Genomic DNA, 25,202 nt, shown 5'->3' with positions numbered 1-25,202 from the left:
TTGTACATCTTGACTTCCCATTATAAACAGAATCAAGTATGTCAGTAGTCTAGGCAATTATTTATTGTTTCATATAATAAAAGTAAAATAATTATAAAATAATAAAAGCCAAGCTGATTAGTCAAGTGTGATACCTATGTCGGCTAAGCAAGATTCGAACTCCCCCTACTTGTGCTATGGCCACTTTTTGGGATAATGTGCCTAATTTTTCTCTTGATGATCTGCAAGGCTGCTACATTGCTTTTATTTTGAGCTCGAAGTTGAGTAATATTTACCAAGGGTCCATGATCTTCCTAATAATAATTTGTATTGAGAAATTAAACAAATGGGGAAGAATGTAACTTTTTTTCTAACCTTATATGGATTTATCGTCTCTCTGTTCTCCCATGACATTTACCATCTGACTAATTCCCAGATTTCTGCAGTCATGCTGCCAAAGATCTTTCTGCCCATTAGGGACACTATAACAATTGCACAACAGCAGCCAGGGCTGACTCTTCCTCGGATTAATCACTCCCTACCTTCAGGTAATCAACTGGCCTCCACTCTCTGCCTCCCTAGTAGAGCAGAGCCAAACTAAGGAACTCAGTGCAGAGAATTGTGGACACTAACCTAATGTCCTATTGCTTTGTATTACGGCAATAGGATAGGTAGGGGGCCCACTTGATAACATTGTTCATTACTCCTCCCTTGCTCAAAGCAGCAAATAAGCTTCCTTTGTTTACAGGTGACGGTAGTGATTTAGCAGGGGTGAAATTGGTCTTTGATGGCTGTGTAAATCGGGCAATAGTGAATCGGCAGCTCGTTTCACAGACCACCCCATTTTCTTTTCAGCGTGTAAAGATTCTGAAATTGTAAGTTAATTTCTATGATTTTTAATGTAATTTTCAAAACGTTCCCCAAATGACGACAGTGAGGTTCTGCTCTGTGACTTATTACAGGGTCGATGCAGTATTGAACGTGGTATTGGTGGGGTGTCTACTTGATCTATAATCATTTGCACTGTACAGCACTGAAAATTGATTTGAAAATTTGTTATCAATTTATCAGGGAGACATTTACTGTGGTCACGTTCTTGCAATAAACGGAGAGTGAGCCGGACATTGATTATGTATCGTATAATGAGTAAATGAATACAATGTTGGACATTCTTTGTATTTCTTTCGAGGTAAAATTTATCTGAAGCTAATAAGAATCCATTAATGGCCTTGCCAGATGTTGTGCCTTGCTGACTGAAGGTAGAATTCAAATTGTTTCCCTGATGAGATTTAGAGATCGAGCATTATCTACACTGTCACAGAAGTCAGACTTAGTACTTGCACATCAGCGATGGGACTTGTCCATCCATTTTCAGCCCCTCATGCTCGAGTGACCCCCCCAACCACTGGTTTGGAAAATTTCTATAAACTTATTTGTTCAGCCGGAGGTAGAACAGAAGCTGCTAGAAGCATCCAAGTACTGATCTACCTCCCCCAATCCCACAACAGACAAGCAAAACTCACTGTAAGCAGTCCATCTTCATCACTGCGAAGTGATTTCAGTGTTGTAGGAGTGCAATGTGCAGTTACGACTGCAGGGGAAGTGGAGCCCATTGGGCGGCTGGCGTCAGAATACCTGGAGCAAGTAGTGTCGCACCACTTTGGCTTCACACTAGTTGCAAATCCAACTTCTTAAACATGAAAATTAAAGCTTAAAAAGCACCCAGGTGATCCCATTAAACAGCCTGTAAGTTTTCAATGGTAGAAAAAAGAAAATGAAAAATTTGCAGGGTAATGGGGAAAGAGACGGGGAGTGGGACTAATTGGATAGCTCTTTCAAACAGGCGGCACAGGCACGATGGGCCGAATGCCCTCCTTCTATGCTGTAAGAGTCTATGAATCTCTGAAAAGAGCTTTCAGTGAAATCGGCTCTTATATCACATTAAAAATTTCACCAGCTGATAAACAGACTTCTGCGTTCAAGTGTGATTGCGCATAAATATAAGATAGCCACTTAAAAGATCACTTAAAGAATTTAAGAAGAATTTATTTACACAGAGAGTGGTGAGAATGGAAAACTTGCTGCCTCACGAAGTGGTTGAAGCAGATAGCGTTGACACATTTAAGGGGAGGCTTGTTGCATATATGAGGGAGAAGGGAATAGAGGGATATGGGGACAGGGTGAGAATGGGAGGAGGCCCGTGTGGAGTTTAAATATTGGCATAGACCACTTGAGCCGAATGGTCTGTTTCTATGCTGTAGATTCTCTGCATAGAATCTAAAAAGCTGTGCAACTTCTGATTTCATAACCACTACAACTCAGTGTAGTCCTTCAGGGCTTTCTGATGTTCTGGTGTATAAAAGCAGTAGGTACAGTGTAGCTCCACTTTGAATCGCACCCCTCCTAGACAACACAATTAGTGCTGTAATGGGCCAAATCTGGCTGGAGTGGGGCATCTCGCGATGTGCGCCATTAGATAGACTTCTTCCTGCACCCTTCAGCTCGAAATTTTTTGTGTCATAACTTGGTGGAAGTGCGAGCTGATAACGGCGCAGTGAGGGTAACGGAGCATCTGGGACCTTAGTGAATGACGGGACAAACAGGGTATCTCCTTAACCAATGAGATTTAAGAATTAAAAAAGAAACAGAGGAACAACGGAGAAGGAGGGTGAGTTAGTGTCAAATCAGGTACAGAAAGAGAAATAAGGAGAGGGAAAGAAAGATTGGATAAAGAGGGAGAGAAAAAGTGACAAAGAAAAATAAGAAAAAAAATGTAAAATGAGATTGAACAGTTTAAATTGTTCCCTTTCTGGGCCAGAGAGGTTAATTGGCATTGCTTTAACAATTATCACGTCTTTAAAAAGGTACTTGCGCTGCTAATTATCAGACTTAACTTTCTGCGGCGAGTTTAATAGCAATTATTGTGCAAATCCAGCAAGTTCTTCAAAATAGCAGGGTGGCTGAGGGCGAGCTGCCGTTTATGTGAAGCAAACGGAGGAGCGGAGTAAATCAACCAGCAAATCCTGGAGATTGGCAACTCACGGTGTAGCTCTTAATCCCTTGAACTTGCTGGCCGATTTGTGCATTAATAACGGCATGCGTCGTTAACACACCGTTATTTTTCCAGCAGAATTCGGGCCATTGTTATATAGCTTTTCTTTGGTTAGCAGGGTCTCTACACCATGTAACAGTTCCCACTGCAATTCCCAATATTGGAATATCTAGAATTATTATCTTTCTTGCCTGAGTAGAGAATGATAGAAAGGTTACAGCACGGAAGGAGACCATTCGGCCCATCGAGTCCGTAAGAGCAATCCAGCTAGTCCCACTCCCCCACCCTATCCCCATAGTCCTGCAAATTTTTTCCTTTCTAGTACTTATCCAGTTCCCTTTTGAAGGCCGTGATTAAATCTGCCTCAACCACCCCCTCGGGCAGTGCATTCCAGATTCTAACCACTCGCTGTGTAAAAAAGTTTTTCCTCATTGTTACCTTTGGTTCTTTTGTCAATCACCTTAAATCAATGCCCTCTGGTTCTTGACCCTTCCGCCAATGGGAACTGTTTCTCTCTATCTACTCTGACTTAGACCCTTCATGATTTTGAATACCTCTATCAAATCTCCTCGCATCCTTCTCTGTTCCAAGGAGAACAATCCCAGCTTCTCCAGTCTATCCACGTAACTAAAGTCCCTCATCCCTGGAATCATTCTAGTAAATCTCTTCTGCACCCTCTCTAAGGCCTTCACATCTTTCCTAAAGTGCGGTGCCCTGAACTGGACAAAATACTCCAGTTGTGGCCAAACCAGTGTTTTATAAAGGTTCATCATGACTTCCTTACTTTTGTAGTCTATGCCTCTATTTATAAAGCCCAGGATCCCATATGCTTTTTTAACCACTTTCTCAACCTGCTATGCCACCTTCAACGATTTGTGCACATATACCCCCGGATATCTCTGTTCCTGTACCCCTTTTAGAATTGTGCCCTCTACTTTATATTGCCTCTCCTTGTTCTTCCTACCGAAATGTATCGCTTCACAATTTTCTGCGTTAAATTTCATCTGCCACGTGTCCACCCATGCCACCAGCCTGTCTATATCCTCTTGAAGTCTATCACTATCCTCCTCACTGTTCACTACCCTTCCAAGTTTTGTGTCATCTGCAAATTTTGAAATTGTGCCCTGTATTCTGAAGTCCAAGTCATTAATATATATCAAGAAAAGCAGTGGTCCCAGCACCGACCCCTGGGGAACACCACTGTACTCTTCCCTCCAGTCCGAAAAACAATCGTTCACCACTACTCTCTGTTTCCTGTCACTTCGCCAATTCTGTATCCATGCTGCTACTGCCCCCTTTATTCCATGGGTCTCAAACGCCTTTTGAAAGTCCATATACACCACATCAACTGCATTGCCCTCATCTACCCTCTCTGTGACCTCATCGAAAAACTCTTATCAGGTTAGTTAAACACGATCTGCCTTTAACAAATCCATGCTGGCTTTCCCTAATCAATCCACACTTGCCCAAGTGACTGCTAATTCTGTTCCGGATTATCATTTCTAAAAGACTCCCCACCACCGAGGTGTAGCTTGATTCTTTCCTCAGTTTTTATTTTTTTCCAGGCTAAAAACATTTCTGCTATCTAACTGTTTTAAATCTCTGGAGCCACAGGACTTCACTGCAGTGAGTGGAGTAAATTAGTGTTGAACTGACAAGCCTATAAATAGCTGTAGGCATGTCAACTTTTGATCACCCATAAAGGTGTAAAATTCAGAATGCTGCCTGTTACTTTGTCATCGTGAGTCTGCTGCAAGCAATTAAAATTTTATTGAAGATTTTAATTAGTGTTGTTGACCCTCTCAATTTCAATTTTCCTCATTACCTTTTTACTATGAAACAACATCACGGGCTCAATTTTGCGGGTGCGTTGGGGGCAGTGGGGCTACGAAAATTGGGGAAACCCCGTTCGGGTTCGGAACCCGCCTTACAACCCGCCGACTTCCGGGTTCCCCATTGACGCATCTGGGTGCGCGCACGCCTCCCGAATGCGGAAGTCCCACCGGCGATGAAAGCCAGCAGGATGATATTTTACAGAGTGGTTTAGATAGCTTAAATAGTTGAGCTACTTAATTTTCTCCACTTTGAGACAGAGGTGTGATTTTGAAGGATCCTCAGCATGTTTCCTGTGCTGTGGGAAACACTTCATGTTGCAACAGACGTGTTTCAGCCAGCAGCCAGTGGGACATTCAAATGCTTCTTTGACAGATGAAAGGTCACTTATTGCAGCAGGACACTCAGTTCTTTCAGACAAACTTTTGGCTGTGAGATCTTTGTGTTTTCACTGAAAATTCCTACTTTCCACTCAAAGTTCTTCTGTTCACGCATATTTGACTACATTGCGGAACCCCCTCAAACTCTCACCGTCAGGACGGGGTGGGGGGGCGCCATGGCTGCATTCACCACCACATCCGAGGACAAGCAATATCACCAGCCTCGACAGGCATGGCGTCCATCTCCGCCACTTGGAGCTCCACAACACGGTGCTGCGCCACAGGCACCTGCACAAGAGCACAGAGGGCAACAACAGAGAGGGGTGCCGCCTGAGGAGGCCCCATCCACGTCTGCCACCCACATGGAGGAGGAGGAGGAACCCATGGGCAGAGCAGCGGCTCACCTGGCTGCTCGTGAGGCCAGGGAGTCACTGATATGTGAACGGTTCTCCCAACATCAGAAAGTGTGAAGAGTCCAGTCCTCAAACCACCTGGATAGAGCAGCGCCCACACCAGTCCCCCACCCCTCCCTACACAAACAGTCCTGCAACTACACATACACCCACTGTAAAGTGACCCAATGGGTGGCATCAAGTGTCGCCGTTTATTGTGAACATCATGAAAGGGCCCTATCGCAAAAACCAGACAAGAATGGGCAAGACGTGGCAGCAGTGGTGACAATCATAAAATTTAATGTCACTAACAAAAACTAAATATAAATTAAAAACATGACAGTCTGTCAAACACCCTTGTGCATCCCCTCTGTGCTCACAAAACCTTCGCCTTCGCCTTTCTCTTCCGACTACTTCTACGTGGTGCATCCACAGCGGTAGTGGCAGGTTGCTCATGTTCATGCCCTGACTGCTTGGATGCTTTGGGCCTACGCCCTCTGGGTTTCGGTGCCCATGAGGGCCCCTCCAAAGACTGCTCCACCTGCACCTGTGCAGGGGAAGACTCAGCCTCCTGCTGAGGAGGCAGCATTGCAGGTACAGGTGAGACATGGAGGCGCTTTGAGTGGCGTCCCCATTTCCATGTCCCCTTTCACCATCATCCCTCCCTTGGGCCAGGGCCACATCACTCCTACCACTCCAGTTTGGAGGACATGTGTGATGCCTTGTAAGGCCAGTGCTAGTGTATCTGTCTGCCTGTTTAAGGCGGCAGAATGTTGTTCAGCCTGAGTCCGAAAGGCCATTGTCAGAGACCGAATGGACTCATTTGTGAGCCGTGCTTGAAACTCAATGGAGGCTAGCCTTCTCTCCATCGCAGACATTCCCACACTTACCTGTGACACTATCTCAGAGATTCCCTGTGCCACCATTCCACTAATGCAGGAGTTGGAGTCCTCCATCCTCTGCACTATTGTGGAGAGTCTGCGTGGCACCTGTTCCAGGACCTCGCAAATGTGCTGTTGTCCCTCGATCATTCTCCTTTTAAAGGATGACTCCCAAGGTTCCGCATCTGCGCCCAGCTGAGCAGAGCCTGGAGAGGAGTGCGCCCACCGACACGGACTCTCCACAGCTGCCCCTGCCACCAGTGTCTGCTCGAGCTCACACTTGTGTGGTAACTCACCAGGTGCCAACCCAACTAACTGAGGACTAGGACCCACTGAGGTGTGAGTATCTGCGCTGGTGGATGTCTCGCTAAGATGTGACAGTGCACCCTCAGAGGCCGGCAGGTCCTCTGAGGAGTCGCCCCCTGCCATAAGAGCGGTCGCTGAAGGCACTGTAAGAGAACAGAAGGCAATATTAAGCATGATCACAGATGTGTCATGTTGCGATGAGCATACTGAGGTGCTGAAGATGGCAAGGCATGTTAACATCAATTCATATTGTGTGTGCTGAGTGTTAAAGTTCTGTCACCAGCCCTTTGTTGGGTGCCAGTCTCGGCAATCCCGACAGACAGGCACTCGAGGGTTCGGCTGAGCTCCAACGCCTCCTGCTCCGCTTCTGTGAGGACGATTTGTTGCGGCCCCCCCTCCGGTCCTTGCCCTCTTCCGTGCATTCTGAGCTCTTTTCTCCTATAAAGTGAGAAAGTACAGACGTGAGTGAATGATGGTGAAGTGGCCAACCGCTGAATGCATTGGTTTGAGTGAGGCTGACTGTGAAAGAGATGCATCAGAGGGTGAGTATGAGACAGGAGGATTGTGGGGTGACTAATGGGGAGGTGAGGAAGTGCAGGTAAGTTGAGGATGAGCTTTGAGTGGGTGTGAGGAGTGATGTGATAGAGTAGTGTTGGCAGTGCAGAATGAGTTGGGGGGTGGGGGCAGTGATGTGGAAGATGGAATGTAGGAGAATCAGTAAGTGTACTCACTTTTGCTTGACCTAGTTAGGTCATTGAAGTGCTTCCTGCACTCTCTCCAGGTCGGGAGATGCTGCTGCTGGTGATCTCCTCTGCCACCTTGAGCCAGGCCTTCTTGGTGGCAGAGGCAGGTCACTTCCTGCCTTCCGCCGGGTAAAGCAGATCCCTCCCCCTCCTCACCCCATCCAGTAGCACCTGGAGTGAGGCATCATTGAATCTTGGAGCAGCCTCGCCCCTGTGCTGCTCCATTGTGGGTGTTTGCTCCAGTAAAAGCCATTGGAGGACTGTCCATTTTAAATAGAGCTCCTCCAGCTGACAGCCTGTCATGCAGGTGCGCAGTCTGCCTGCTGCTCTGCTTTCGGATGGCAAACCCGGAAGCTACATTAAGTGGCACCAATTGAATCGCAATCGTGTGGGGAATGGACATTTTTTATTGGGCAGATTACCCGCAGGCCCATTCACCACCCCCCCCCCTGCCATCCCACCAACATTCTAATATCGGGGCCCATGTATCTTCCCCTGACTGATCAAGTATTGAGAACTAAGCTGTGTCTCACAACATTTGTACATACCAAATGGTAGGGAGTGACATTGGACTAATTCCCTGTTATAGGAGAGAGGCTTACATAGTAAACAGGTTAAGAGAGTTGCCCATATTTTCTAAAAATTCAACGAAAGTTGTTGATCATGTTTGGGTGTTTTCTTTAGAAGGAGAGAGTCTGATTTGCAGTTGTATCACACGCAGTATAAGCCATCAATCAGTGAGGACTTGGTATCCAGGCAGTAGAATTTGGATATAAATTGGATGGACTGTGAGCAAAGTTTAATCAAAATTATAAGTTTCCTCATTAGATTTGGCTCTTCAAACCTGAACTTTGCATCGTGCAGACATCCAAGTATTTGGAAGTGAATGTCTGTGCTGTGTTTGCAGCCAAAGCCCTGAAGCTCAACATTACAAAAAAACTGTTGGGTTCCGATATTAGCGGGGAGGTGGGATGGCAGCGGGGAGGTGGGATGGCAGCGGGAGGGCGATTGGGCGCATGGCAAACCCGCATGAAGCTAACTTACAGTTTCCAACGTGATCGCACTTTGATTGATAGTGGTTAATGTCCCCTCCGGGTTTCGCGCCCAGCAACTAGCCTGATTGACAGGCTGGCTGCCGTCAGGAGCTGCAACGGGAGGTGGGGGGTGGGGGGGCGGGAAAGAGACAGAGCCAGATGTCATCCAGCGCTGGAACAGAAGACCAGGGGTGGGGGAGAGGGGAAGATTGGGGGAGGGGGACATCGGAGCAGAAGATAACGGACATCAGAGTAGGTTTCAAAGGTAGGTGCATTTAGTGTTTTCACGTCCTTGCATGGTTTTTTATTTAATTTATTTAGTTTCTTTTTCAATGATCTGACCCTTCACGCGTGAATCAGAAGCGGTGGGCAAGCCGCCCAGGTAAGTTTTAAAAAAAAATCTTTCTAACTACTTAACCTGTCACAGTTAAAGTGCCTTATGTACCTCAATGAGGTACATTTGGCTCTTTAACTGTCATCCTGCCGCGCACACAGGTTGGTCCCTGGGAAACTCGGAAGTCGGCGGGCTGGAGCCGGCTTCTGAACCCGAACGGAATTTCCGCGATTTTCGGAGCCCCCCGCCGCCAATGCACCTGAAATTGCCTCCTAAAATCACCCCCTTGGTGTCCTTACTTTCCAAAGTGCTGTCTGCAGTACAACAGAGTAGATAATCTCCACTGTAATGAGATACCTTTTACTTTACAAAGAAACTGATTATTTGTCATTTGTGGCATTTTGAATTTGCATTCTTGGCAAGATTTGAAAATGCAATTCCTGTCTTTTTTGTGTATTTTAATATTTTCAGATCCCTTTTTGGTGTGTGCTGAGTTAGCTGATCTCAGCCTGGGTAGTATTTTTTTTCTCTCTAGTCTAAATATTGTTCAATTAAGACTAACCATTCCTTTTTCAGTCGTTATTATTTTTTGGTTAATGGCATCAGATCAGAGACTAATGCTTGCTGGTGTCATAAACAGAAACCAATGGAAAGGTATTTCAAATAAATTGAACCCAATAAAACAAGTATTAAGTAAATTTTTTTGGTTAAATTATTAGCAATTTGGGTTTCAGAAATGACCTTGAGCCACAAAAATCTACTGTGTTTAGCTCTGGGTAATTTAACATACTCACCTCATATCTCATGACAAATATTGGTTGCAGAATCTCCTGGTTATCGATTGAATATTGTTTCACTATAAGTCGGCAGGACTGACTGCATAATCGTTGCTGTTCTTATCAGACAGTCTGCACGCACTGAAGATGTGGAGTGTATTAACAGCCACTGTCCACACTCATATCTGTCAGCAGCTCACCCCTATTCTGACAATTAGGCCCGAGGCCCAATTTCTGTTGATTGCACACCGTTTGTTATGCACCTGAAAATGGACCAGAATTAATTCCCCCCCTGCCGTTTCTTGCATGTGACTGTGTGTGTTAGCAGGAGGTCTGATTATGTACAAGATTTATAGAAGGTCTCAATAAAACAAAGCTGATGAGATTTTTTATAATAATATCACACCTGGTCCTTAAATGGGTACACTTATGTTATTATAACCGGTATTTAGAAAGACTAGGGTCTCAAACACAATTACAGGTTGTTAACCCAATCACCTGGCTTGGCAGAAGCTGATTATAGGTGTAAGTGTTCTGGGGCATCCTTTCATTCACAAATAATATGTCTGGTTTAGATCACATTTGCAGCATGCTGGTTATTTCCAGTTGCCTGACAGCAACTAAATTCTATTGAGAAGAAAATGCTTTAGATTGGTGTTGTATGTGTGGACAAGTGACTGTGAGTTAATTAAAAAGCATTATTCAGTGGATGTTTACTAGAAAGAATGCAGTGAAGGAGGAACCTCAACAAAGTGTATATAATATTAAATGGTATAAAAAGAGGAATCTAGAATATTACTTCAAATTCAGCCAGGAAAGTAAAATTGTAGAACACAAACTTTAATCGGTAAAAGGTAAGTTTAAAACAATATTCAGAAGAACTTTTTTTTAACTCAGAGTGGGAAATGTTTGGAATAATTTGCCAGGCAGGAGAGTAGAAGCAAAAACATTAGGGACATTCAAAATGCAGCTGGATGCATAAAGAAGTTCTATATATTTAAAAGCAAAATACTGCTGATGCTGGAAATCTGAAATAAAAACAAAATGCTGGAAATACTCAGCAAGTCAAGCAGCATCTTCCAGTTCTGACGAAAGGACGTCGACCTGAAACATTGGGCTCGATTTTAGCGTCGGGTTTCCAGCGGGGGGGCCCCGAAAATCCCGATATCCAGTCACGTGACCGGATCGCGCCGAGATCCCGGCCACTTCCGGGTGCCGCGCTGACGTGCGGGGCTGCGTGCGCAGGCCCCGCTGGTGGGAATCCCGCAGGCAATTAAAGCCAGCGGGGTTCCACTTGAGTGTACTTACCTTGCTTGTTGAGGTCATTAAATGAGCTGAAGCAGCTGTCAAAACTTCAAGGCAGTGAGTTTCACACACTGGGGGAAACAGTCTCCCTTCAACTGGTCGTGTTCCAGCCAGCAGCCTGTGACAGCTGCCAAGGTGCACTCCACAGCGGGTGGGAGAGCCCTCACCCACGCAGGAGGCCACCGCGTCACGTAGGGCGACCCCTGCCCTCCACCACCCCCCGCCAAGCCAGAGGACAGACCGACGTGAAACCGCAGCCCTAGTGCGAGGAACCACCTACCTACCCTGCACAACCCCTCAGACCAACACCTGCCAGATGGGTGGTGCGTTGACATCCTCGGAGGACGAACAGCATGACCAGCCCCAGCAGCCTCGCAGTCCACGCCGTCCGCCTCGGAGATGTGGAGACCCCCAACACGGTGCTGTGGCACACTCACCTGCACAGCAGGAGGGAGGGCAACCGCAGAGAGAGATGCTTCGCAGGAGGCACTACCCTCCGCACAGGGTGTACAGACCGAGGCTCAGCTTCATGGACCTCTCCGAGGTGCAGTGCATACGTCGGCTCAGAGTCAATCGCCAGGTAGTCGCCGACATCTGCAGCCTCCTTAACGACGAGCTGCTCCCTGATGGACCAAGCAGCATCTTCTTACCTGTCGCCGTCAAAGTCACCACTGCCCTCAACTTCTTTGCATCCGGATCCTTCCAGGGTGCCACCGGGGACATCACCGGGGTCTGTCAGTCGTCTGCACACAAGTGCATAAGGCAGGTCACCGATGGGTTGTTCCGCAGGGCCTCGCACTACATCAACTTCGCCATGGACGAGCGCAGCCAGATGGAGAGGGCGGTTAGATTCCATGCCATGGCTGGCTTCCCACGGGTACATGGTGTAATCGACTGCACCCACATCGCAATACGGGCACCTCCACATGAGCCAGGGCTGTTCATCAACAGGAAGAGGTATCACTCCATGAACGCCCAGCTCATCTGTGACCACCGCCAGAGATTCCTACACGTGTGCGCCAGATACCCCGGCAGCTGCCACGATGCCTTCGTCCTCAGGGAGTCCACCGTCCCGCCCATCCTCCAGGCACCCAACGCCGGCAACGGCTGGCTCCTCGGCGACAAGGGGTATCCCCTACACACGTGGCTCATGACGCCTCTGAGGAACCCCATCACCGAGCCGGAGCGTCGGTACAATGACAGCCACACTGCCACCAGGTCTACAATTGAGCAGACCATAGGGCTGCTCAAGATGCGCTTCAGGTGCCTTGATCGTTCTGGGGGAGCGCTCCAATACACACCATTCAAAGTGGGACGAATCATAGTTGTCTGCTGTGCCCTGCACAACATGGCCCAACAGAGAGGGGTGCCGCTGGAGGAGGCCCAATCCACACCCGCCACCCACATTGAGGACGGCGATGATGAGGAGGAGGAGGAGGAGGAGGACGCGGACGCGCCAGAGGATGGTGGACGACCCATGCGCCGAACCACGACTCACCGGGATGCTCGCCGGGCCAGGGAGGCACTCATACGTCAACGGTTCTCCTAGAGTCAGACAGTGCGAGGCGCTCGCATCTCCTCACCTGCACATACGAGGGGCCATACCAGCCCCCTCCACTGAAGACTGTTGCCAGTACTCCTGCACCCACAGCAGTGTGCCCAATGGGCGGCAGCAGGTGTTCGCCGTCATGGTGGCCTGCACGGAACGCACCTATTGCACAGGCCGCGGAAGAATGGACGAGAGGTGGCAGGAGTGGTGAGAATATAGTATTTAATATGCACAATGTGAGATAATATAAACAAAAAGTGTACAAATTAATAGACACCCTGGTGCATTCCCTTTGTGCTTATAACGCCTTTGGATTTCTTTTGCGGGTACCCCTACGTGGTGCTACCCCTGTGGCTCCAGCAGAGGTAGTGGCAGGTTGCTCCTGTTCTTGTCCTGACCGGGTAGATGCTTTGGGCGGACGGCCCCTGGGTTTCGGTGCCCGTGAGGGCACCTCCACAGACTGCTCCTCCTGCACCAGGGCAGGGGCAGACTCGGCCACCTGGAGAGGAGGCACCATTGCGGGTACTGGTTGAGAGGGGGGCAACGGGTGGGACGTGGGGGCGCCTTGAGAAGCGTCCCCGCTTCCATGTCCCCGGTCACCATCATCCCTCTCGTGGCCTCGGCCCACATCACCCCTTCCACCCTGCTGGACGGCAGTGTGAGGCCTTGCAAGGCCACCCCTAGTGTATCCGTCAGCCTGTTTATGGCAGCGGAATGTTGCTCACCCTGAATCCGTACAGCCGTTGTCAGGGCCTGCACGGACTCGATGTGGAGCTGTGCGTGACGCTCGAGGGAGGCCAGCCTGTCCTCCACCGCAGACATTCCCGCACCTACCCGCGACACTGTGTCGCCGGTACCCTCCTGTACCTGCGCCACCAATGCCCTCATGCAGGAGTTGGACTCCTCCATCGCCTGCGAAATTGTGGACAATGCGCGCGGCACCTCTCCCAGTACCTCAGCTATTAGCTGGTGCCCCTCGACGACTCTCCTTTTCACTGGTGGCCCCCTGGGTTCAGCATCTGGGTCCGGCTGAGCAGAGCCTGGAGATGAGTGCTCCCACCGACGCGGACCCTCCGCGGCTGCCCCTGCCACCAGGGTCTGCTCATGCTCACTCGTGCACGGTGAATCACCAAGTGCTACCCCAACTAGTTGGCGAGGGGGACCCACCGATGTGCGTGTCTCTGCGCTGGTGGATGGTTGGCTCAGATGTGACGATGCACCCTCAGAGACCGCCATGTCCTCTGAGGAATCGCCCTCCTCAATCGCATCGCTCGCAGACGGCCCTGCAAGAGAACAGAGGGCACTATGAGGCATGTGCACCAACGTTACGGTGCACCTGATGGCAGGTGATGATACGGTCACTCGCGATCATGGGTGTTGAGTGTCAGCTTTCTCTTACCGGCCGTTTCTGCAGCGACAGACTCGCCATCAGCCACCGACAGGCAATGTGGCGTGCGGGCGAGGTCGAGCGCCTCCACCTCTGCGTCGGTGAGGTCTACCACGTGCGGCGGGCCACCTCCGGTGCGGGCCCTTTCCCTGTTGTTCTTGCTCCTCTTCTCCTGTCAAGGCAAAACACAGATGTGTGAGTGGGTGCGTATTGCATAGTGAGACGCATCGAGCATCGGTGTGGGTGGGTTGAGTGTGGGGCAGATGGATGGGAGGATGCGTGTGCCACATGCCCATCCCATTGCATAGGGATTGGGGTGTGTGGTAGTGTTCGGGTGGGGACAGGGACGGTGGGTACTTGTGGGCACGGCGAGGATGGTGAGTGAGTGGCTGTGAGGATTGCTGCGGGAGCGCTGTGGTGGCTCTGCAGGAGGGGTTGTGATATGTTTGGCGTGATGGTGGGGACGGGCTGTGGGACGGTGCGTTGGTGTACTCACCTTGCCAGACCTAGTGAGGTCATTGAAGCGCTTGCGGCACTGCTCCCATGTCCTTGGGGTGTTGGCCCTGCTGCTGACCTCCGCCGCCACCTCTGCCCATGCCTTCCTGGTGGCGGCAGCAGGGCACTTGCGTCCATCCGCGGGGAAGAGCGTGTCCCTCCTCCTCCTCACGCCCTCCAGCATCAGCTGCAGCGCAAGGTCTGAAAAACGTGGCGCAGCCTTTCCCCTCGGGTGATCCATCATCTGTAGCCTACTGATTGCAGCAGGAGGGGCTTTGGGAGACTGCCCCTTTAAGTGGAGCTCCTACATCGCGTCGACGGTACTGCGCATGCGCAGCCCGCCGGCACGCAGCTGGGGAGCGGAGAACCCGGAAGCAGGGCTTAACCAGTTCAATTATCCCGCGATCGCGCGGGGGACGCACGCAATTAGCTGTCCGCGTTTTCCACGCTCCCGGAGGACCACCCGCTGGGAACCCACAGGCCTGCTAAAATCGAGCCCATTAACTCTTTTTTTTCTCCACAGATGCTGCCTCATTTGCTGGATATTTCCAGCATTTTCTGTTTTTATTCTATATGTTTAAATTGGCAGGGACCATAGAGGAGCAGTATTATGGACATTGGGTCAGGTGTTTGTGTACGTGGGAATACTTAGATTGTTGTTATACAGCAACTAGGCAGTGGTGAAGTTCACTGGGTGAAGGGTATTTTTGTGATGTATGGTGTGGAACTGTCAGAGTGAAGAATGCTTTCATCCTTATGAGGAAAATATCCTTAAGAAACAAGGCAGTTTTGTAAAAGCATTTTTATAGTCTAGCATCTAACCTGTCGGAAATGTTCTTGCAGCCTCCGTTATCCTGTCACTCAGGCCAGTGTTACCTTTTTTCCTACTGCTCATTTACATGCAGTTTTGTCCCAGTTGTTCATAGCCGCTGAACATCCTAGACTCTTGAATTTTACACTTCCTGATGGTGCTGAGGTTGTGGATAATTAACTCTCATGGGCACCATTCCTACTGCAACATCCCCCTCTGTGGCTATATGAACAGTTTTACATCCGAGAGATTCTTCTTAAAAAAAAACAAACTCGCCATTATGATTGCACCTGAGTCTTAAACCTCAAGTTGATGTACGTACCTCTCTTAGTGTTCTGCTTAATTCATAAGTAATACATTTACCATTTGTAGGGGTTTGTCTCTTTGGCTGAATTGAACAAATCATTGTTACAGGCGGAACAGTCTGTTTATTGCAGCATAAATTAAACCACACCACAAATGTTATCGTATTGGGTTTTAAATGCTGAGCTTTTGCGGGGAAAATTACTTCAGATCCCCAATGTGTTCGTTGACATGTAAACATAGCAGAAAAAATATCCATGTTTGCTGTTCCTAACAAGATCATAGATACTTTCTGAAAGAACAAAATTAAAATAAATAGAAAACACACAGCCAGGTATGTGAAATACCCACACAATACAATGATTTGATTTCAATTTTTGTTTCTAGTGCCTTTACCTATGTTTTAAAGAGCTTATTTGTTCTAAAAAAGTTTCACCAAATATGTACAACAGGAAGGGAGGGTTGAGAGTAAAAGCAATTTTGTATACACAATGATTGTTTCCTAATACAAGATGTGAAGCAGGGTATTAAGACAGATGCTATATATTAGATTTGATGGTTAGCAATCCACCAGAAATTAGTAAGAATTTTGAAGTCGGTGGGCACTTGCAGAGTTGTCACCAGGTTTATTTAGGTTATTAGAACCAATGGACAATAGGAAAAATCTCACTTAGTACTTCAATATTTTGGCAATGAACTGCTTGTGTAATAATAATCCATGATCTAACATTGCTCCCACCACTGACAGGCCTGTAACCACCCTAGTGTTATGCACCTTAACATGCTCCCTCCAGGTAGAACCCACAATTGGAAAGACAGAATTTATACTTATTTTGCTGGGTGTTTTATGCTTACTGCTACATCTTACATCTTACTGAAATCTTTGTGATAACACTGCCCTGTTTCAAGTGTTCATTGTGTTCTGTTTGTTATGATGACAAAGACTAGGACCGAAATAACAATACCAGGATGTAAGACTTTAAGAAGAGCAAATGTTGCAGCCATTTGAAGAGCTTTCGGGAGTGTTAAGTGGGAAGTGAAACTAATCAATAAAATAATGTTTTGTGTCAGTGAATATCTTACAGTCTGTTTTGTTTCAGTTATTTCTCAATTTTTTTTCTAATACTATTTGACGTAGATTTATGACCTGGAAACCTGTTGCCAAAAAAATGACTTAAATACTGAAATTGGTAGGGATTACTGCAAAATAACAGATCTGTTTTCAATATTATTGATAGGGAATCTGAAAAACATGCTTTTGCCTGGATTCTTTTGCGTGACGAGCAATAATATTTTGCTTTTATGACAGATCTGTTATTTTGCAGTAATCCCTACCAATTTCAGTATTTAAGTCATTTTTTTGGCAACAGGTTTCCAGGTCATAAATCTACGTCAAATAGTATTAGAAAAAAAATTGAGAAATAACTGAAACAAAACAGACTGTAAGATATTCACTGACACAAAACATTATTTTATTGATTAGTTTCACTTCCCAATTAACATATTTCAAAACATATAGAACTCTAAAGCACTTCTTGGAAGTTCCTGTCTTAAGAAAGAAAGATGCCTTTTCATTGACTCTGAGAATCTCAGAAGCTGGGATTGTTCTCTTTAGAGTCGAGAAGGTTAAGGGGAGATTTAATAGAGGTATTCAAAATTATGAAGGGTTTTGATAGAGTAGATAGGAAGAAACTGTTTCCACTGGCAGGAGGATCGGTAACCAGAGGACACAAATTTAAGATAATTGACAAAAAAGCCAGGGGGGAGATTAGGAGAATTTTTTTTAACACAGTGAGTTGTTGTGATCTGGAATGTACTTCGTGAAAGGGCGGTGGAAGCAGATTCAATAATAACTTTCCAAATGGAATTGGATAGATACTTAAAAAAGAAAAATTTGCAGGGCTACGGAGAAAGAGCAGGGGCATGGGACTTACTGTTTAGCTCTTTCAGAGAGCCAGCACAGGCACGATGGGCCACATGGCCTCCTCATATGCTGTATCATTCTATGATTCTATCTCCAAGCTCCTCAGACAGTCAATTACTCTGAAGTTCAATAACTGCTCTTATGTAGGCAAACACCACTGCTATTTTGCTCACCTCCGTCCATTCACCCCCCTCCCTCCCGTTCACCTCCCCTCCTCCCAGGATCTAACTGACGGCACCCAAAATTTACGTCCACCTTGCCGGCGAGTTGCCAGCAGGTATCCGCAGCTCGCCCGTCTAATTTAAATGAGGCCCGAGGCCCACTATCGAGTGATCCTTGGGTCTACTCTTTCGGGCAGAGCGATCGGTCCCTGCGCCCAGTTCGTGCGCGCCATCTGAGTTAGACATTTGCATCAAACACGCTATATATCCAGAATCAAGATGCACTTATCTGAGTGGGCACCAGTGTCTATGTCTGGATGTGAAACCACATTGGGAATATATAAAAGTATCACTATATCTGCCTCTTCTTATCCACTTCAGAAGGAAAACCAGAAAGGCAGAGTATTATTTAAATGGTGATAGATTGGGAAATGTTGATGTACAAAGGGACCTGGGTGTCCTTGTACACCAGTCACTGAAAGCAAAGATACAGGTGCAGCAAGCAGTTAGGAAGGCAAATTGTATGTTGGCCTTCATTGCAAGAGGATTTGAGTACAGGAACAAGGATGTCTTACTGCAGTTATACAGGGCCTTGGTGAGACCACACCTGGAGTACTGTGTGCAGTTTTGGTCTCCTTACCTAAGAAAGGATATACTTGCCTTTTTCTACGTGAACGTTTTTGCAAATCTCTTTCTTCCTCATATTTACCTAAAGAGTGGAATAGCACATGGGTTATGTGGATTTCTCCCAAATGTAAAACCTGCTTCTGATTATTTGTCACTGTTCTTATCTGAACAGCACTCTCTATAGGTCAGTTCCAATGTTATGACAGTCCTTCTTTCAGAACACATCACAACAGTTGCAGAGATGCTAAGTCAGTGGGTGGATTGCTTAGTAATGGAGCAATTACTTCTCTGCTGCTCGGTGTATTCTCTGACATAAGGAGAAAATTAGTCGCAGTCTAAGTCATAATTATGGTTTTCCTATTCATCTTGTAAACGCCAATGAAGATTGGGTCAGGCAAAGCATTGTAACGATCTCTTTGCAGATGAGAACCCATTACATATCACAGAAATTTACAGCACAGAAGGAGTCCATTCGGCCCATCATTTCTGTGCCGGCCGAAAAAGAGCTATCCAGCCTGATCCCACTTTCCAGCTTTTGGTCCGTAGCCTTGTAGGTTATGGCACCTCAAGTGCAGATCCAAGTATCCTTTAAATGCGATGAGGGTTTCTGCCCCTACCATCCTTTCAGGCAGTGAGTTCCAGACCCTCATCACCCTCTGGGTGAAAATCTCTGACAGTGATTCTGTCCGGAGCGGAGCATTGTAAGTCTTTCAATGTACAGTTCTCCAGAAACCAACCAAAATCACTGTATTAATATCTCTCACACACTGTTTTGCATTGGGTTTTATAAATGGAGGCACAGAGTATAAGAGCAAGGAGGTTATGCTAAGTGAATAAAAGGTAATGGTCAGGCCACAGTTAGAGTACTGGGCACTCCATTATAGAAAGGGCATTGGGGGTCATTTTAACTTTCAACGATGGTGTAAAACAGGCGATATCGGAAGTCAGTGGAGAGGAGGATCGAGTGGGGTGTGTAACGGGCGGCCATGTCGAAAGTTAAAATTACCCCCACTAAAGCCATTTATGGCAGACAGGGTTGATTCACCAAGATGATCCCCAGGAGGAAAGACTTCAGAATGAGGAACTATCTCTAATGGAGCGGAGAAAGTTAAGAGGAGAGTTCATTAAGGTTTTTAAAATTATGAAGGGTTTTGATAGGGTGAATAGGAAAAGACAATTTTCTTTGGGGAGTAAATTATAAAGGGTCACCAAGTTAAAATTGCTATTAAGAATTTTTTTATGAAGGGACTGCTCACCACAGCACCGAGGCTGAGACTTTTGTGTCTTTTAAGGGAACAATAGATAAATATTTGAAGCAGAGGAAGATACAGGGCTATGGGGAGAGAGCAGAGCAGTGGGATCTGTTTTGCATTGCCCTAGCAAAAAGCCAGCAGAGGCATGATGGGCTGAATGGCCTCCTTCTGTGCTGTAAACTTCTATGGTTCTATGGTATTTCTTGAAGTCAGAGCTCTGTAGCTTTTCTCATCTAGATAAGAATGGTTGATGCTCGGAGCAAGTATTTGCCTGTTGCAAATTGGAATTTGATTTGGTGGATTACTAAACTTACCCAACACATGCTTGCTGATTGATTACCATCAGTTTTCCATAAAAACTATATTGACCATCGGCATGTTTTCTAAAATGGCAATGTTATCCCGTGCAAAGAACGTCGAATTACCCTTGATGATAAAAGGAGACAGAAACACCCATCCTTGCTATTCTCTGGATCGCTCCACATGCTAGCTAAGGTTCAAGACAAATCATTCACCCACAACCTTCTCCAAGTAGAAGTTTATGCAGCATATTAAACAAAATCTTCTGCCTCACCTTCTTGTGTACAGCTGGTGTCGGCCCAACAGACATGGGCGTTGCTTTCTCCATCTAATTTTGTGTAGTAGTTTTTCCGAAGGTCAGATTTAAAAGCAGACATTAGATACTGGAAAGTAAGACTAATTGAGTTTCTGATTGAAGTGTCCTTCAATTTTTGTCCTTGAATCCCATTCTGGTCCATTTGATGAAAACTGACAGTTTTGCTTGGGGCAGAAGTTTGTCAATCTCCCTGTGAATGTCTACTTGTCAAAAATAGTTATTTCTTTTCTCTTGATATTTGCAGCACAATTTCTTTCGTGTGGGTTAACTCACCTGACATTTCATTCACCACTTTTTGTTTCTGACTACGGAGATGGTTACTTTCATTTCTGCAATGTGCAGGAACAAATTCCATGTTTGTCAGGTGTGTAGATATCAGCTGCTCCAGGTATTCCATATAGTATGATTGTTTTGCGCCTACACCATTTTCTTCCAGAAAATGAATATATTCTTGATTCGTGTTATTTATCATCCCTGATTTTAATGAAAACATGTATTAATGTAATGTATTTGAAAAGGATAGCAAAGGAAGAAGTGGGTGGGGTAGCTATACTAATTAGGGACAACATAATGGCAATAGAAAAAAGGGACGTAAATAACATTAAGATAGAAACACAATCCATATGGATTGAGGTAAAGAATAAGAAGGGATCGATCACGTAATAGGTATATTCTACAGACCATCTATTAGTGGAAGGGAAGTGGAGGAAGAAATATGTAGGTAAATCTATGGGAGATTTCAATTCCCCCCAAATAAACTGGCAAGAAGAGATAGGGAAAAGGGAAAGGGAATGGGGTTTTACTTTTCTTACCCAGTATGCGAGAAGCCCAACAAGAAAGGAATTACTGCTGGATCTAGTAATGGGAAATGAACCAGTGCAGATAAGAGAAGTAAGCATAAGGGAACATCTAGGCAATAGTGATCATAACATAATAAGGTTAAAATAATGATTGAGAAAGACATAGGTAAGACAAAGACCAAAGTAAAAGATTGGAAAAAAGATAATTTTGAGGGGTTGAGAGTGGGACTAGGGAAGTTAAACTGGGAAAAAATGTTGACAGACAAAGAGATAGAACGCAATGGATAATATTTAAAACGGTGATCAATAGAGTTCAGGAGAAATATATTCCTCTAAAAAGCAAGAACAAACTAGTCAATAATGAAACACCATGGATGAATAAAGAAATAAGAGTAAAATTGAAACTAAAGAAAAAGGCATAATCTAAGTACATAGACAATAAAGGAAGGGATTTCAAAAGGGAATTCAAAGAGGTTAGGAAAGATGTCAAAAAAACAATTAGCAAAGAGGAACTACGAGATTAAATTAATCAAGGAATATAAAAAGAAATAGTAAAGTATTCTACAGACACATAAATAATAAAAGAAAAATCAGGATAGGGATAAGGCCACTAAGGGATGCACAAGATAAATTCACAGGTAATGACAGCGAAATGGCAGAGGTATTGAATAATTAATTACTTTGCCTCAGTATTCACCGGGGAGACTATGGGAGGGCATGACATTAGAAGAAGAGATTAAAAAAGGTATAAAAACATTTAAGACAGTAAGGGGGGAGATAATTGATAAACTAGTCAAACTTAGAGAGGATAAAACCCCTGGTCCGGATGGATTGCATCCACGAATATTAAAAGTTAGGGAGGCAATAGCAGAGGCACTATTACATAGATATAAAAATTCATTAGGAAAGGGAATTTCCAGAGGACTGGCGGACAGATAATGTGATTCCCATATTTCAAAAGGGAACTAGGACAAGTCCAGGAAGCTATAGACCAATTAGCTCAACGTCAGTGGTAAGAAAGATAGTGGAATCTTTATACAAAGATGTAATAGAAAAACATCTAGAAACTGAAAATATAATAAAGAATAGTCAGCATGGATTTCAGAAGGGAAGGTCATGCCTGATTAACCTCATTGAATTCTTTGAAGAAGTTACAGAAAGAGTAGACAAGGGTAATATGGTAGATAATGGAGTCCAAAACTAGAGGTCATAAATATAAAATAGTCACTAATAAATCCAATAGGGAATTCAGGAGAAACTTCTTTACCCAGAGAGTGGTTAGAATGTGGAACTTGCTACCACAAGGAGTAGTTGAGGCGAATAGCACTGATGCATTTTGAGAGGAAGCTCGATAAGCACACGAAGGAGAAAGAAATAGAAGGATATGCTGATAGGGTTAGATGAAGTAGGGAGGGAGGAGGCTCGTGTGGAGCATAAACGTCAGCATAGACCAGTTGGGCCGAATGGCCTGTTGCAAATGCTGTAGTTTCGATGTAACTCGATAACATCTGCAGAAAGCTGTGCTGTCAATATCCTCTGATGATGTACTTGAAACTCAGTGTTAATAGTTTTGCATTGCTCTAGCAAAGAGCCAGCACAGAAATGATGGGCCAAATGGCCTCCTTCTGTGCTGTAAACCTCTGTGGTGCTATTGTTCATGACATAAGGTAGATTTTTTTCTTGATATATATTAATGACTTGGACTTCGGAGTACAGGGCACAATTTCAAAATTTGCAGATGACACAAAACTTGGAATGCACTGCCCGAGGGGGTGGTGGAGGCAGATTCAATCATGACCTTCAAAAGGGAACTGGATAAGTACTTGAAAGGAAAAAAAATTGCAGGGCTACGGGGAAAGGCTGGGGGAGTGGGACTCGCTGGATTGCTTTTGCATATAGAGCTGGCGTAGACTTGATGGGCCAAATGGCCTCCTTTCGTGCTGTAACCTTTCTATGATTCTAACTTGGAAGGGTAGTGAACAGTGAGGAGGATAGTGATAGACTTCAAGAGGATATAGACACTCTGGCGGACACGTGGCAGATGAAGTTTAACACGGAAAATGCGAGGTAATGCATTTCGGTAGGAAAAATGAGGAGAGGCAATATAAACTAGAGGGCAAAATTCTAAAAGGGGTAGAAGAACAGAGGGATCTGGGGGTATATGTGCACAAATCGTTGAAGGTGGCAGGGCAGGTTGAGAAAGCGGTTAAAAAAGCATACGGGACCCTGGGCTTTATAAATAGAGGCATAGAGTACAGAAGTATGGAAGTCACGAACCTTTATAAAACACTGGTTCGGCCACAACTGGAGTATTGTGTCCAGTTCTGGGCACCGCACTTTAGGAAGGATGTGAAGGCCTTAGAGAGGGTGCAGAGGAGATTTACTAGAATGATTCCAGGGATGAGGGACTTAGATTACGTGGATAGACTGGAGAAGCTGGGATTGTACTCCTTGGAACAGAGAAGGTTGAGAGGAGATTTGATAGAGGTGTTCAAAATCATGAAGGGTCTAGACAGAGTAGATAGAGAGAAACTGTTCCCATTGCAGAAGGGTCAAGAACCAGAGGACATAGATTTAAGGTGATTGGCAAAAGAGCCAAAGGTGACATGAGGAAAAACGTTTTTACACAGCGAGTGGTTAGGATCTGGAATGCACTGCCTGAGGGGGTGGTGGAGGCAGATTCAATCATGGCCTTCAGAAGGGAACTGGATAATTACTTGAAACGAAAAAATGTGCAGGGCTACGGGGGTAGGGCGGGGCAGTAGGACTAGCTGGATTGCTCTTGCATAGAGCCGGCACAGACTCGTGTCGTGCTGTAACCTTTCTATGATTCTGTGATTTTTGCAAATGTGTGCTCTCGACCTGGAGTCTCACCCACCTGAAGTGTGGTTTCAGAAAATATACTTTTATATCTCTTAAGGTGGTTCCTGTAGTATATAAAGTCAAGAGACACATAATCAAGTATCACATCAATATCTGCCAATACAATTTTCAGCTATCATGCTGTGTTTTGAAGAATTTAAAAAAAATTTGTTTCTTATAATTTTACTTCCATTTTATGTAAGTCTCCTGAAGATTCACAACTACAAATTCAGCAGTTAATTTTTAATAGTGCAGACCGGCATTGATTTTCAAATATCATCGTCCTCTGTTTGCGTTAAAGAAATCTGCCTAATTCGGAAGGTACGAAGGTGAACAAAGATGGATGAACCCCGCAGTATATTACTCCGTAGAAAGCTGGTTCTTCAGTTTTCGTCTTTTAGATGGAGGAATTGATTAATTTTCACTGAAAGCTTCACCCTTCTGCATATTCTTTTACTATCCTAAGATATTCTGCCTTTGGATATAATGCCCCATTTTTATTAAATGATATAGAAATTTGGAAAAGGATGCTGTCTTATCTTCATTGCATCCATCATACCGTTTTTTAAAATAAATTATAGCAACAGCTGTAAAACTGTGCATGATGACACTAGTAACTGCAAGGGTAATGGTGGGGAAGGATAAACACCTTTATATTTTGTCTTTTACTGAACTCTGAGGCTAGCCAGATGACCAAAATAGTCTCTTCCGCTTCTATACATTCCTATGTTTCTGAAAAGAAAGAACTGCATTTATACCACGCTTTTCACAACCTCTGAATGTCTCAAAGCACTTTACAGCCATTAAGTACTTTTTGAAGTGTAGTCACCTTTGTAATGTAGGAAACGCAGAAGCCAATTTGCGCACAGCAAGGTTCCACAATTTGCTCACAGCAAGGTTTCACAAACAACAGTAATGACCAGATCATCTGTTTTAGTGATGTTGATTGGGGGATAAATATTGGCAAGGACACTAGGGAGAACTTCCCTGCTCTTCTTCAAAATAGTGCCGTGGGATCTTTTACGTCCAGCTGAGAGGGCAAAAAGGACCTTGGTTTAACGTTCACCGGGAAGACGGCACCTCTGACAGTGCAGCTGTCCCTCAGAACTGCACTGGAGTGTCAGCCGAGAGCTTATGCTCAAGTCTCTGGAGTGGGACTTGAGTCAGTGACCTTCTGACTCAGAGGCGAGAGTGCTATCACTGAGCCATGGCTGGCACATATAAAAGGAAGGAGATTTTTTAAAAATTGCTCATATAAACATTTTTCAAATGCAATCATAGAATCATAGAATCATAGAATCATAGAAGTTACAACATGGAAACAGGCCCTTCGGCCCAACATGTCCATGTCGCCCAGTTTATACCACTAAGCTAGTCCCAATTGCCTGCACTTGGCCCA

Source organism: Heptranchias perlo, chromosome 11 (assembly GCF_035084215.1).
Source record: "Heptranchias perlo isolate sHepPer1 chromosome 11, sHepPer1.hap1, whole genome shotgun sequence".
In the NCBI taxonomy this organism is placed as follows: Eukaryota; Metazoa; Chordata; class Chondrichthyes; order Hexanchiformes; family Hexanchidae; genus Heptranchias; species Heptranchias perlo.
The sequence above is the reverse complement of the archived record's forward strand: the minus strand, read 5'-3'. Positions refer to the sequence as shown.